This window comes from Podarcis tiliguerta (assembly GCF_965153285.1).
Source record: "Podarcis tiliguerta genome assembly, chromosome: 6".
Classification (NCBI taxonomy): Eukaryota; Metazoa; Chordata; class Lepidosauria; order Squamata; family Lacertidae; genus Podarcis; species Podarcis tiliguerta.
The window spans coordinates 28,475,780-28,491,130 of NC_139539.1; the positions used below are offsets into that span (position 1 = coordinate 28,475,780).

The 15,351-nt window shown below is 43.9% G+C and overlaps 1 long non-coding RNA gene across 1 annotated transcript in view; it reads right to left on the reverse strand.

Moving 5' to 3' along the window:
- Nucleotides 1–15,351, reverse strand: part of LOC310679233 — a 24,129-nt gene continuing 8,778 nt past the window's right edge. The window contains exons 3-4 of the long non-coding RNA XR_014512168.1: nucleotides 11,104–11,147; nucleotides 1–166 (exon numbers count right to left, since the gene is read on the reverse strand). This is a non-coding gene — a long non-coding RNA (uncharacterized lncRNA). The remainder of the gene's footprint in view (nucleotides 167–11,103; nucleotides 11,148–15,351) is intronic.

Genomic DNA, 15,351 nt, shown 5'->3' on the forward strand with positions numbered 1-15,351 from the left:
ATCAAAACACAACATTTTTAAAAGTGTTGTTTTTTTAAGCCAAAAACTATTTGTGACTTCAGTCTCTCCTTCCTTTGTCTATATTCTTCTGCCACATAACAGAGGCACGATGGCCGCACAATCCTTTCTCCTTCCTTCCTTTTTAATGAATTTTTTATTTTCTTCTCTATAGGTACAGAAAGAATAACAATGAAGAAAACAATGTCAAAGCCAAGGAATTCATTCCCAAACATTACACAGCAGCAAATCTGCCACGAAAATAAAAATAAAACAAACTCAAAGGGAAAATTTTCTTTTTCCCCCCAACTCAAGTACACATTACAGTTATTTGTACTTCCTGAACAGCAAAATCACTCCAGGGAGTGACTAAAAATGATTGCCCAACAGAAGTGGCTTTTCTAATAAAAAGGGAACAGAAAAATGTCACGGGACACAGCGAAGAAGAAGATGACCTTGGCTTATGGCATAAGGGGGTGATTTACAAAGCCATCATTTAGGACTGATTCCCATTTCCCAGTGGTTGGCTGGGATCTCCCAGAAGACGTACACACTTTCAATCCACTGCAGGTGCTATTGCTAAGTCTGCACAACAAATCTATACCCAGTGGTGTACGTAGTTGTCTGTATTGCAAACAAACAGGACCCCACACTTGTCAACCAATCCTAAATCTTCTTGTCATTATTAAAAGTTTATTGAACTTTTACATTGGGGTACAATACTGGAATATGCTGTAGCATCTTAGAGAAAGTACAATACTGGAATATGCTGTAACAGTTTAGAGAAAGCACTAGGGAAACTCCACACACACACATTCTACTTCCCTTCCCCCAAAAAAGATAGAGAAAGGGAAAGAAGCACATAAACACAGATAGTGTATGAGGAAGGTGGTCCTATCAATGAATATATATAAAGGCAACAGTTCAAATTGATAGGTGCCTATCTTTCCATGATTTCTGATTTTTCTGTTATCTACATGAAACTGACCAACTATAAATCACCCATGTAATGGAGGTTTACCCAGAGATACCACAATCTCCCTACTTGTGCATCCATATCATGTTTTGACCATACATACTTCAGCAGCCCACTCCAACCTAGTAGATTCCAGCTAATCAGTTTGCAACTCCCATCTGCCCAGTCAACCAACTTGAATTGATGGGACTTGAGTTCCAATTCAGCATTAAAGAGAAGGTTTTCCTAGGGAAAGCAGTGGGTGGGGGGAAAGAGTTCGGACATGGAGCTTTAGAAAGGACCTGGATAGCTCAGTAGGTTAGAGCAGGGACCAGCAAACTTTTTCAGCAGGGGGCCGGTCCACTGTCCCTCAGACCTTGTGGGGGGCTGGACTATATTTTTTGGGGGAGGAAATGAACAAATTCCTATGCCCCACAAATAACCCAGAGATGCATTTTAAATAAAAGCACACATTCTACTCATATAAAAACATGCTGATTCCCAGACCATCTGCAGGCCAGATTTAGAAGGTGATTGGGCCGGATCTGGCCCCGGACCTTAGTTTGCCTACCCATGGGTTAGAGCATGGTGCTGATAATACCAAGGTTGTCAGTTTGATCCCTGTAAGGGACAGCTGCCTATTCCTGCATTGCAGAGGGTTGGGCTAGATCACCCTATAGGTCTCTTCTAACTCTAGAATTCTATGACCTGCACCTAGAAAGCATGGGGCGAGGGGAAGCTAAGTGTGGCTGAGTCTTAACACTTTCCATCTGCACCACTTGTAAGGGGTGTTTTAGTGCTTGTGTTCATTGCAAATTGAGAATAACCCTCCCTGCCCATACTTTAATTTTTGTTTCTTAATGAGCTTTCATACAAACAAGCAAATCAACAACAAAAGGCGGCTAGGTGCTGAAAAGAGCAGCATCCATTAACTGTGGGAAGGATTGGAGATGAGCACCACTTTCTCGGGGAAAGAAGGGCGAGAGCTTATGCAAACATTTGTCAGTGACCCTTTAGCCCCCTCATTAGGTGCACAGCTGCAGCCAGATTTACGCACTTTAATTAAAACTGACTTTACGAACTTGCTTGCTCAACCAGAAGAACATTAGACGGAAAAACCGTGGGGGAGGGGGTTAGAACAGTGACATTTTTTCTAATGAGTAAGCAGTTTCTAATCCTGCCTCCCCTTTCCTCCCAGGTAAATGGAAGTAACTTCCTCTAACCATGTGTGTGGCAATTAAGATCTCAAGCTGCCAAAGCAAAACAGTTTCCCCTTTCCCACACGCCAGCCTATGTTGTCAAATGGGGCTCGTGAGCATGCTTGGGAAGAAATGTCTAAAACTGCTGTCCTCTCAGTTTTTGCCCTGGTGAGCAAGGGGGTCAGAGGCAGCGTGCTACAATGGGGATTGCATGACAGGCACAGGGGAGCCATGAACAACAAGACACAGCAAGCGGGTGAAAAATGGCAGCAACTTTATTGATTATGCTGGGGTTTGGTGTGACCCAGAGCAAGCTTCTGTCCACTAGACTGTCTGCTGATTAGATGCTCTTTGCTACCTGCCTGTACGCATAGCAGCATGGGAGGACATATTTGTACCTCAGTTTGAACTGGAGTGGTGAGGCACTTGGCAACTTGGGAGCATGCGATCTGGCCTTCCCCACCTCCACCCCTTATCTAGGGCCAAGGTTTTCCACATCAGCCCCTAGATTATCACAATCTATGGATTCTACTCAATGCCCTCCCCTGCCAAGTTGTGACAACTGAGAGCATGACTGTCAGGGAACTGCCATTGGCTCAGAGGCAAGAGGAAGAGGGGCAGTTGTGTTACAGGGAGCCTCCAAAAATCTTGCGAAGCAGTTCCTCTTACGGTGAGGAGGAAAGCTCCACCTCCAGTGGAGAAGAGGTGCAAGAATCAGAGGATGCTAGAAAGAGCCTTAACACTGCACCTGAGCAAGCCGGACAGGAGGGAAGCATGCCCCTGCCAACGCCCACCATGCGCAGTAGTTTGAGGCGCAAGGAGGGGCAGAAAAGGCTGGGGGTGATGAAACTTTTATGTTGGGGGAGGTACAAAAACAGACCACTCCCGGATTCTGCTAGCGATTGAGCCAGACATGAACTTATGACGCTCTTCACTCTAAATAGTTTGCACCAAAATAAAGCCTGTAAAAGACAGGTCGGAGTCCTGCCTGGTTACTCTTGAGCAACTGCAACAGCACCTGACAATGATGGATTGGGAACCAATAGCTTGATGTGAGGATGGCAACCTCCCCCTGCAAGAAAACCCAGGCCAATTTGATGGTGGATAAAATTCCTTTTCTGGCCGTGAGGAACAGTGAACAGCACTAGGTAAAGGTAAAAGGACCCCTGACCATTAGGTCCAGTCGTGGCCGACTCTGGGGTTGCAGCGCTCATCTCGCTTTATTGGCCGAGGGAGCCGGCATCCAGCTCATGCGGCCAGCATGACTAAGCCACTTCTGGTGAACCAGAGCAGCGCATGGAAACGCTATTTACCTTCCCGCCAGAGTGAAACCTATTTATCTACTTGCACTTTGACATGCTTTTGAACTGCTAGATTGGCAGGAGCAGAGACCGAGCAATGGGAGCTCACCCCGTTGTGGGGATTCGAACCGCCAACCTTCTGATCAGCAAGTCCTAGGCTCTGTGGTTTAACCCACAGCGCCACCCACGTCCCTGTGAACAGCACTAGTCCTCTGCAAAATGCTATTAACTGTGGGAATGTGAGTGGGTCATTTTGCAGCAGTGCGGGGCAGACGTGGGCTGCTGGAGTTGGGTGCACCCATTGCTCCCCAGAGCCTGCCAGATTTGCTGAGTGGCTCCCCCAGAGATACTGGCAGCAACGTCTTCTGGCTCCCTGCCCCCACACCAAATGCACAACGTTTTCCACCGCAGAGGTGCGGCAAAGTTGTACGACTATTAGAACGACACCCACACAACCTCTTCCTAATGAAAGACATATTGCGGCGGAGCTTTGAATTTTTGCAGAAACACAAGTAGCCAATCTACAAGGGAACGGTGAGAAAATAAGAAACACCTCGGGTAATTTATTGAAGTTGGAATATTTTCATCCCCAAAAAGCACCATGATAATAAAGTGTAAAATAAAAGCGGTAGCAACAACAATAGAAAGAGCAATGCGCAGAATAATGGCATCTTCGCGATTCAACAAATCACTGTCGAGAGGAGGAGGGAAAGAAAAGGAAGGAAAAGATAAATTGTTTGGCTCCTCATTTTTGTCTGCATTGGAAATGAATATTATTACTTGCAGTTCAAATGGATAGGACATGGCCTTCCTCTGAGCTCTCTTTTATTAAGAGTATATTAGCTTATATTATACCATAAAAGAGTAAGATATAAAAATTGCCAGCTTCTTGCCAGTATAATGAAAACCCTAATTATCCATGACCCTGCAGGACTTTCTACTTTGCTCAACACACACACAGATGTAGGCGTGTGTCTCTCTGTGTGTATATGAATGATACACACTTTTCTAGTCTTCATAAAGCCTTGGAGAGAAAATTAATAAAACAGTTGTCTGTTATCTCAATCACTAGCTATTGCGGTTTCAGATGGAGAGGAAAAGAAGTTCTCAGTGTTAGCACTTCAATAAAGATGAGAGCAAGTTAATAATTTCATGCACGTCAGTCATGAAGTGGTGACTTGAATGTGTGAAAGAACAGTGCAGCTGCAGAAAGTGTCACCAGAGATGGATCATAGAATCACAGAATCATAGAATCATAGAGTTGGAAGAGACCACAAGGGCCATCGAGTCCAACCCCCTTCCAAGCAGGAAACACCATCAGAGCACTCCTGACATATGGTTGTCAAGCCTCCGCTTAAAGACCTCCAAAGAAGGAGACTCCACCACACTCCTTGGCAGCAAATTCCACTGTCGAACAGCTCTTACTGTCAGGAAGTTCTTCCTAATGTTTAGGTGGAATCTTCTTTCTTGTAGTTTGGATCCATTGCTCCGTGTCCGCTTCTCTGGAGCAGCAGAAAACAACCTTTCTCCCTCCTCTTTGTGACATCCTTTTATATATTTGAACATGGCTATCATATCCCCCCTTAACCTCCTCTTCTCCAGGCTAAACATGCCCAGCTCCCTTAGCCGTTCCTCATAAGGCATCGTTTCCAGGCCTTTGACCATTTTGGTTGCCCTCCTCTGGACACGTTCCCGTTTGTCAGTGTCCTTCTTGAACTGTGGTGCCCAGAACTGGACACAGTACTCCAGGTGAGGTCTGACCAGAGCAGAATACAGTGGCACTATAACTTCCCTTGATCTAGATGCTATACTCCTATTGATGCAGCCCAGAATTGCATTGGCTTTTTTAGCTGCTGCGTCACACTGTTGGCTCATGTCAAGTTTGTGGTCAACCAAGACTCCTAGATCCTTTTCACATGTACTGCTCTCAAGCCAGGTGTCACCCATCTTGTATTTGTGCCTCTCATTTTTTTTGCCCAAGTGCAATACTTTACATTTCTCCCTGTTAAAATTCATCTTGTTTGATGGAAATCGAGCTTAGTTCTCATTCAAAATGTTCTCATTCAAAATATATAAAAGGATGTCACATAGAGGAGGGAGAAAGGTTGTTTTCTGCTGCTCCAGAGAAGCGGACACGGAGCAATGGATGCAAACTACAAGAAAGAAGATTCCACCTAAACATTAGGAAGAACTTCCTGACAGTAAGAGCTGTTCGTCAGTGGAATTTGCTGCCAAGGAGTGTGGTGGAGTCTCCTTCTTTGGAGGTCTTTAAGCAGAGGCTTGACAACCATATGTCAGGAGTGCTCTGATGGTGTTTCCTGCTTGGCAGGGGGTTGGACTCGATGGCCCTTGTGGTCTCTTCCAACTCTATGATTCTATGATTCTATGATTCTATGATTCTAAAATACAGTGGTACCTCGGGTTACATACGCTTCAGGTTACGCTTCAGGTTACAGACTCCGCTAACCCAGAAATAGTACCTCGGGTTAAGAACTTTGCTTCAGGATGAGAACAGAAATAGTGCTCCGGCGGCGCAGCAGCAGCAGGAGGCCCCATTAGCTAAAGTGGTGCTTCAGGTTAAGAACAGTTTCAGGTTAAGAACGGACCTCCGGAACAAATTAAGTACTTAACCCAAGGTACCACTGTATTAAAAAACTCCTTGCCCACCACTAAAGTGTTGGGATGCTGCCAGGGAGACAAAGGCCATCATGACCCCACATCAATTCCGGACGATTCATCGATCTCCCGTAGATACAGTATCAGTCAATTAGTGACACGAGCTTCCAGAAATAGCTTGCCACATTCCAGAGCTGGTGCACGCTCTTATCAGCAGAGTTCGCACAGCAAAAGACGCACTCAGGAGAGCATTATTTATAACTTTATTCAGCGTTGGTCAGAACAAAGAAAACATGACTGCCTGCTTGTGTGTTCAGACACACAGAGAGAAACGAAAGCAAAGACAAAACATAAACCTCCTGTGAGCAGGAAATACGTAGGCTGTGACTCACAACAGCCTGTCCCCTTTTTAAGGTGGAACGGAAATATCCTAACATAAAGTATGTCTGGGGGCCTGATAGAGGGTGTTAAGTGGTGGCACTGCCACCACAGTCAAAGCAGCAGTAGCAGAGAAAGCATATGGGGACCACCACAAGCAGGGCTAGGCTTGAGTGTATGTTTGGAGGATGGCACCAGCCCTGGCCATAGCAGCTGCACTTCAAGATCAGTGTGCTTTAGCACCCTCTGTTATGGTTTGAAGGGCTGCTATCTTTAGAGGCACTTCTGCTCATTTTGTTGAATGGGACCCTGAAAGTCATATTCTGACATAATAATAATGATAATGATAATGATAATGATAATGATGTTTATACTCCACCCATCTGGCTGGGTTTCCCCAGCCACTCTGGGTGGCTTCCAACAAAATATTAAAATACAATGGTATTAAAAGCTTCCCTCAACAGGGCTGCCTTCAGATGTCTTCTAAGAGTCTGGTAGTTGTTCTTCTCTTTGACATCTGGTGGGAGGGCGTTCCACAGGGCGGGTGCCACTACCGAGAAGGCCCTCTGCCTGGTTCCCTGTAACTTGGCTTCTCGCAGCGAGGGAACTCCCAGAAGGCCCTCGGCACTGGACCTCAGTGTCCGGGCAGAACGATGGGGGTGGAGATGCTCCTTCAGGTATACTGGACCCAAGTCCTATCCAGACAGGACCACGAAAAGGTCCTCTCTCTTGTCACCACCTGCCTAACTTCAGAAGGCAGAGAAAGTCACAGGGGGCTTCCAAAGATTAAGGTGGCATGATCTGGGAAGTTTAGTGAGAGGATCCAGTCCTTCTTCATTGTCAATTTGTTCCGGGTAGGAACGGCTGCAGTGCCTCTACTGAAGATCTGGTTCCCCTTTTCTTGTTGCCTTCTGGGCCGCATGGTGGCTCAGTCACCAAGAGTAAAATAATGAACCCACCTTTTCCTCTTATTCTTTTGGAAAGTTGACTGCCAAATACATTTGCTGCTCTCAAGAACACTATTGTGCACACTTATGTCCCAGTGAAATCAATAATGTTTATGAATACTTAATTGCATAATAGTCTGTGGATTTCTTTTCTTTCTTTTTTTTAAAAGAATGAGACATTAATGGTTTATTTTTTAAGAAAATGCAAAGCACACGAGGCTGCTCTGAATTATTGTACAAAGCAGATGCCTAGAACTCAGAATCTAATTTTCTCTCTGGATTCACATAACATCCTTGATCTTCCAGCAGCTTCAAAATAACATGTAGCAAGCATATAGCTAAGTCCTTTCAAATAGCCACAAAGTGCATAAAACTGCTCAAGGGGAAAGAGTATTCCTTCTGTATCCAGTGTATGAAGTCGGCTTGCTCTGGAAGAGTGAGCAAATAGACCTGTTACACCTGAAATTGGGCTTGACGGAGGAGGCAGGGTGTTGCATATTAAATGAAAACCTGGAATCGCTCCGCTCAGCAGCACCTAAGCGTATAAGACTTTATTCTACGCTTCTGATGATTTTATAATTACTTGAGATATCTCTAGAACCGGCAAGCCTTTTTCAAATGCACTTAGTACTTGGCTTCGGAAAACTGAGAATTTCTCAGTATTGGAGGATTTGGAGTTTCAATTTCTGGAAACCAAGTAAAGAACTTATAGTGTACTCTTCCTTGCAAGCTTTGGAAGGCAGCAGTATATGGTACCTGAATTACCTAGGTTTCATTTTGCAGTAACCATTAGGCTAAAACCTTCACAGATGGTGGATTTGGAGGGAGGATTTGAAAGAAGAGAGGGCAGGATCACATTCAGGAAGAAATATGAAAACATAAGGGGTGTCAAATGGACCATGTGAATTAGGAGAACTAGAAACCTTAGACTGCCTGAAAGTGGTGTATTTGGAGATGACCATCTAATCTGTTGTCCAAGTGCTAACTCTTGATGGACAATTTCACGGCCTCTCCTTTTCTCCCTTATCTAGAAACTGGATAGTCCTTCACATAGAGAACTGTCTTCTTAAAGTAGGCCGCATGGCCATACTAATTGTCTCTTTTTCTTTAAAACCACCATTATGGAAGGACCTAGGGAACAGGTGGACTCTGAAGAAGTAACTTTCAGAACAGGCCTCTGTCTGTGCGTGTGCGTGCGTGCGTGTGACACCATTTATAGAGATGAAAGAAAATTCACTTTCCACCACCATTTGTTCCCTTTTTCTACATACGTGTTTTTAAAATTAAAACACCCATTTTGCTGTCTGTGGCTTATTCCACACAAAGCCTTGCTTTGTCAGGGAAGTATCTGCCCAAATGGTTCTGGTGATGCTAACCTTTTGTGTAGCTGCCCAACAGGGCTGCCTTTCTTAGAAACAGACTCTAAGCACTTCAGGTAAACTCAAACACAAACTGCATACTCCTTGGCTTCCACATTGGCTCACAATGCCTTCCTCCTCCAACTCACCTCTAAAAGAAACTCCCTTTTCAAATACTTCCCATTGACCCAGGAACTAACTATGTATGTACACGCCTTCCCATTATTGATACAACCTAACTTATAAACCACTTTGGCAAACATTCAATTTGAAAAGCATCCTATATATATATATTTTAAAAAACACAATAATAAATTGTCTCAGCTCTAGTGCCAAACCAGTCTCAATGGGCACAAGCTACCCCTGGCAAGGGCAGGCACTGGTAACAGGACATAGTGAGAGCAGCTTATCCAAACCACCCCGAAGCCAGGAGCTGCCCTCCCTTTATGAATAAAGGTAAGGCATACATAAAAAAAATACAAGATTTAAAAAATAGGAGCCATTAAAAGTGTTATGAAAAAAACAGGTGCCCCCCACACACTTATGTGTGTTCTACTCATATGCAACTGTGTATATGCACAGCACCAGGAAATAATTAAACAATTCACTTCAAACCTGGAAATGGTGGGAGAGAGTTGGAGAGTGATCAGACCCTTCGCTGGACCCCAAAAGCATGTCAATGAGGGCGGAGGAAACCCTGAAGAGACTGGAGGCACAGCAGGGCTTTGTTTAGGCTGCTCAGCCTCCCCACCTAACAGCTGACATGTGGGATACCACAGCAGCAGCAGCTATTTCCCCATGCATCCTCCAGCCCCCTGGCGGCCCCAGAGCTTCAATTCTTGTTGTGGATACAGTATTTTTGGGATGGATTGAAGAGAGAGTGGCAGGGTGGGTGTATAAAGGGTGTTTAGAGAGTGCTCCCCACTTTATGTAATTTTATTTATGTGCACAAGCTCCCAGAAAGTAGCCTCTGTGTAAGTGGGGAGTTGCCTGCACTACAGCTTTTTCAAAAGAGGAGCCATTTAAAAATTGTTACGTGCCCATTTGGGAGCTAATCAAAACACATGTGCATGCTGGTTCCGCACACATATTTGGCTTTTTAACTATAACTGTTTCATTTAGCATTTCCTTCAGTTTGGGAAACACTTCTTGCTCCAGCTGGTTATGAATTATTCCTTCTTGCTTATTAGACTCACAAGTGTGCTTGTTTCTATTTATACCATTGTTTTGTATTAATATTTAAGGATACAGTGTGTAACACCTGAATATGCTTCTCTGCTATCTGCTGTTTTATTAGGAGAAATTCACACTAGAATGCTGCTGAATTTTCATTAGGATTTCTTTTTAATGCAAATTTGCTGTAGAAATGTGGAGAACTGGATTAAACCTTAGAAAAATTAGAACCCGAGAGAACCAAAATTGACAGATCTTTCCATCCCTACTGGAGAGGCCAAGGGTTAAACCTGGTACATATTGCTTTCAAAGCAGATACTCTGCCATTGAGCTACAGCCCACAACTACTCAAAAATGCACGGGAAAACACAAAAGGCTCTCTGCTACAGGCAGTCATGGAGGGGGACAGAGCTGGCACATTCATTCCCATTGTCCCTTCTGACATGCATAAAGGTAAAGGGACCCCTGACCATTAGGTCAAGTCGTGACTGACTCTGGGGTTGCGGTGCTCATCTTGCTTTATTGGCCAAGGGAGCCGGCGTACAGCTTCCGGGTCATGTGGCCAGTATGACTAAGCCACTTCTGGTGAACCAGAGCAGCGCACAGAAATGCTGTTTACCTTCCTGCCGGAGTGGTACCTATTTATCTACTTGCACTTTGATGTGCTTTCGAACTGCTAGGTTGGCAGGAGCAGGGATTGAGCAACGGGAGCTCACCCCGTCACGGGGATTTGAACCGCTGACCTTCAGATTGGCTAGTCCTAGGCTCTGTGGTTTAACCTAAAGCACCACCCGCATCCCTTCTCACATGCTTACTTTAACCTAATTGTACTGCTTTGAAGATGGCTTGTGTTTCATTATCCATTTCCAATTCTAGGAAATGTTCCTCTCATATATTTTGCATCAGGGGACGGTGTATGCGTATGCATGTGTGTGTGTGAGAGAGAATTCAGGAGAAAAAGACTATGTGTGTGGTCAAGACCTACTTTCTAAATATGCATTTATGATATATTCTGCAAGCACGTGCTTTATCAGAGCTTGAGGCTCTGCAGTAAAAATAGAACAACACCCAGAATACAATTTAAACCAATTAAGAGGGGATTCAATTAAAGTGACATGCACAAATATTTTAGCCAGCTCAGTCTAAGGAAGCACATACCACCGACATTACATTACTCACCCTGCCTTCATTTGTTTGGTTCCCACATCAACCCCACCAATTACCTGGAAGGAAAAAGGAGAAAGAATGACACTAAAGCCAATAAGATAATTCTCATTTACATAATAATTTCCCAGTACTGTGCTTAATAGTCTGAGAGTAACGTCAAAAGTATATATCATCCATTCTTGAAGAAGCTTCAGTGCACTAATTGAAACTAAATTACACCAGATCTCATTTTTTTGTCGTGTTGGTTGGGAGATATTTTGTGAGCTCTAGTTCTAGGTATTGTTACTAAAACTGACAAATATACATGTCCCTTTCTCTCCAAAAGAGTCCTAGATATGACTCCTCTCAGCCTTGGAAGCATTCCTTTACATTAAAATGTTACATTTCATGCACAAAGAAATGTAATCCTTTTGAATTTGAGATGCAGGGGGAAATACCTATTGGAAGATCTCTTCAAGGCTAAGAGTAACTGTTTTCTTCTTAAATTTCCTTACACATAGAGAATACAGCTCAATTAATCTGTCAAGATGACATTTTCATTTTAAAACACAAGCCACTGACAAGAGGTTCATGGCAGATTGGCAGCCCGAAAAAGCAAATCTTTTCAGTACACTTCCAAAGCTCCCAGTTCTACAGTAAAGACAAGGTATTCTTCCAGAAAACTGCTTTGGCCAATATGTATTCTAGATGACCTGGATGGCAGAACCATATGATCTGAAGAGGTTAACTTATCCTCTAGAGTTCCTCCACTATTACCAACTGGGCAATAGTTATTAAACCCATCCAGGTCCAGGGAGGTTCTCTTGAGGAAGGGGTGCATCATCATTATCTCTTACAAGGGTTGATGGTACCCCCTCCTCCTGCAATGAGGCATTCACCACTTCTTGGAGCCACTCAGACAATCCTCTTATGAGCCGTAATGGGCAAGAGTCAAGAAGATAAGTGATTGACCTTTCAAGCAGCTTTTCCACATTAGCAGGCCAAAACCACTGACAGTCATCAAATACAACAGGAAAAGACAGTGCTCTGAACACCTCCTCCACACTGATCCCTACCAGTGGCTTCTAACGCTGTGGAAATCTGAACAATTTTATATCCATGAAGTGGCTTGCAATATTGTCACAACAGGCTACGGATGTTACCAAAAAAATGCTCCTTCCAGTCAGATGTCACCTATCACTGCTCAGAATAGCTCTCCTGGAGGGCTACTCAATGCTGGTGATGGAATCACATAATCCACCACACCTGGTGGCAGCAGTCGTTAGAGGTTCTCAGGAGAAATGGCGGATCAGATGGGGTGGGGTGGGAGAGGTTATGCGCTCCAGCATTTGCTGCCTGAATGACTGGCCTTGTTACATGGAAACTGCACCTCTTCTTGCTTTGTTGACTGAAGAGGACTCTGAGGAGTAGGCATACACAGATAGTGAGTATGCCTCACGCTAAGGTACTTCTCAGGCCTAGTCTTGCAGTGTGTGTGTGTGTGTGTGTGTGTGTGTGTAATATCTGTTGGGGCATGTGCAGAGTGCCCATTCAACATGCCGGTGGAGTGTGCCAATAGAACAGAAAAACAACAGACAGTTCTAGGTAGGGACAGTCCCTTTAGTGACAGTATAATGCAGTTCCACAGCTTATGGGTTACATAAAAGGTAAAGGTAAAGGAACCCCTGACCATTAGGTCCAGCCGCCAATGACTCGGGTTGCGGCGTTCATCTCACTTTATTGGCCGAGGGAGTCGGTGTACAGCTTCTGGGTCATGTGGCAGCATGACTAAGCCGCTTCTGGCGAACCAGAGCATTGCATGGAAATGCCGTTTACCTTCCCGCCAGAGCGGTACCTATTGATCTATTTGCACTTTGACGTGCTTTCGAACTGCTAGGTTGGCAGGAGCAGGGACCAAGCAACGGGAGCTCACCCCGTCATGGGGATTCAAACAGCCAACCTTCTGATCAGCAAGCCCTAGGCTCTGTGGTTTAACCCACAGCGCCACCCGCGTTACATACAGTTGTAATAAACAGTCTTACCAGCAGTGTCCCAACACAGATTAGGCTCTGGCCAAGGGCACGAGCCAAGAGAAAACTTGCTTCAAACACAAGTATATTTATCCTGTATCTTTTAACAGGATTATCTGAGGCAACCTCAGTCAGAAGCTGAATCCAAAGGAGGCATTAATGGTGGCCAACGCTTCTCCGATGAAAATAGGGACATCCCATTCCATAACGATAATGTTACTATTTATAGCCCACACGTCTTACTGGGTTGCCCGAGCCACTCTGGGCAGCTACCAACATATATAAAAACATAATAAAACAGTAAACAGTAAAAAACAAAACAAAACAAAACCCTTCCCTATACAGGACTGCCTTCAGACAGCTTGCGGCTCAGATAACTCCATTCCCTCCAACATTTCTCCAATGAAAATAGGGATGTCCTTAGGAAAAGTGGGACATTCCAGGATCAAATCAGAAAATAGGATGGCTTCTCTAAATAGGGACACTTGGAGGCTCTGCAAATGCTTAGAGGACTAGAGTGAAGGAGACTGAGGACATCACAAGGGTTTGAATAGGGGCATTTACAAAAGCTCAGCCCTTTGGGGGGCTGAACAAAAGATGCTTGTGCATATCTAGAAAGGAATATAATTTGTATTGGAACTTCAACATAAGACATCTGGATTCAGCTCCGGACCCAAGGTGTTCTTTGAAGATCCTTCCAACCATATGTGAGTGGAGTATCAATTAAAAAGCTCCAAAAGAACATTTAAACGAACCAGCTTCATAACATGTGGTGGATTCTGTGGGAAAGCACACACAATTTGCTCACACCACGTCACTGGGTCATTTAATGTTCTCCCAACTACACGGGACTAGCTAATGAATAAGCAGCTCCCACACAGTACAAAAAGGCACCTGATTCCCATCTTCCTCCTCATTATTTCATAATAATCTCTTCAAATTCAACTCTAGGAGACTGCAGAGGCTGCTTTTATGCCTAATCACAAGGCTTTCAATCAATGTTAAGAGGCTTATCCTGATTCTTAAGGGTTGTTCTATGTACTGTCTGCCACCCCACCCCATTGGTAATATTAAGCCAAGAAGGGCAACATCCAGGCATCCATATTAGAGCTTCCTTTTCATTCTGCACCACAAAACAACTGGATAAGATTGACCACAGTTCACAAAGCTTACCCGGTTAGCCAAAGGTCTTCACCAATCATATAATAGCGTGAAAGGGAAAGGAAAACTACTCAAAGTATGATAAAAAATAGCATAATAGCATAATCCATTGCAATATCTAATATCTTTTACAACAGCAACAATAAACTGTAATGCACTTTACAAAAACAAAAGAAACAAGAAAACAGAATCCTACTCTTTACAATTTGGGGGGAGAAAGTATTTTTTATTGAATTTTATCCATATAGCCCCAATAACAAAACAAAACTTCACGAAGGAAACACTTACAAGAGAATCCAACACAACCCAAGGCTGGCATTGGATGCTGCATTCACAAGGATAAATGATAAAGCTACTTATCCAGATATTTGCAATAAGATACAGACAGGTAAATGGAGAGTACCTTCATAAGAAATGAGAGAATGCTAGGTGTGGTAAACATTACTAGCATAAACCCATCACTGAAACAATGAATACTAAGAATAAAAGGCTCTCTTTACATCAAGTATTCTCCCTTCCAGAATCAGTTAGATGCTACTTATCCCAAATTCCTTGAGACTTGTGGAAGAGAGAAATGTAAATTTTAATGTATTCAATGAAATCCCACCAAAGTGAGACAAAGAGGTTGTCTTTGTTTTAACAACCAATATGCTCAAAAATGGCTGCACTATACAATCCAATGCTTCATTTTAGTTCAAAGCTTCAAGAAATATTTAGGGAGGGGGAAGAGAAGATTGCCAACCATCTCAGAAGTAGAGGATGCGAAAAGGTAGAGGATGAAAGCAAAGGCGGGCAGCATTGCCGTTGATCCAGTCAATAAAAATAAACATACCAGCTAGAAATAAATGTTTCCGAAGCGTTTCCTTGCAACAGAAGATAAATTAGAGGGGCCTCTACTGGAAGCTGCACAGGGCCAAAAGGAACAATGGTTTGAGGCAATCTGACCATAAAGATGAGAACACATCCCCAAAGAAATTAATCAGCTGATGGGTTCACCATCACCAAAGGACCCAAGTTGCCTTTTTCCAACTATTGGCTTAGCACTCAGAGGTCTCATCTTTTGGACAAATGTCTTCCTTGGGCCTGGGTT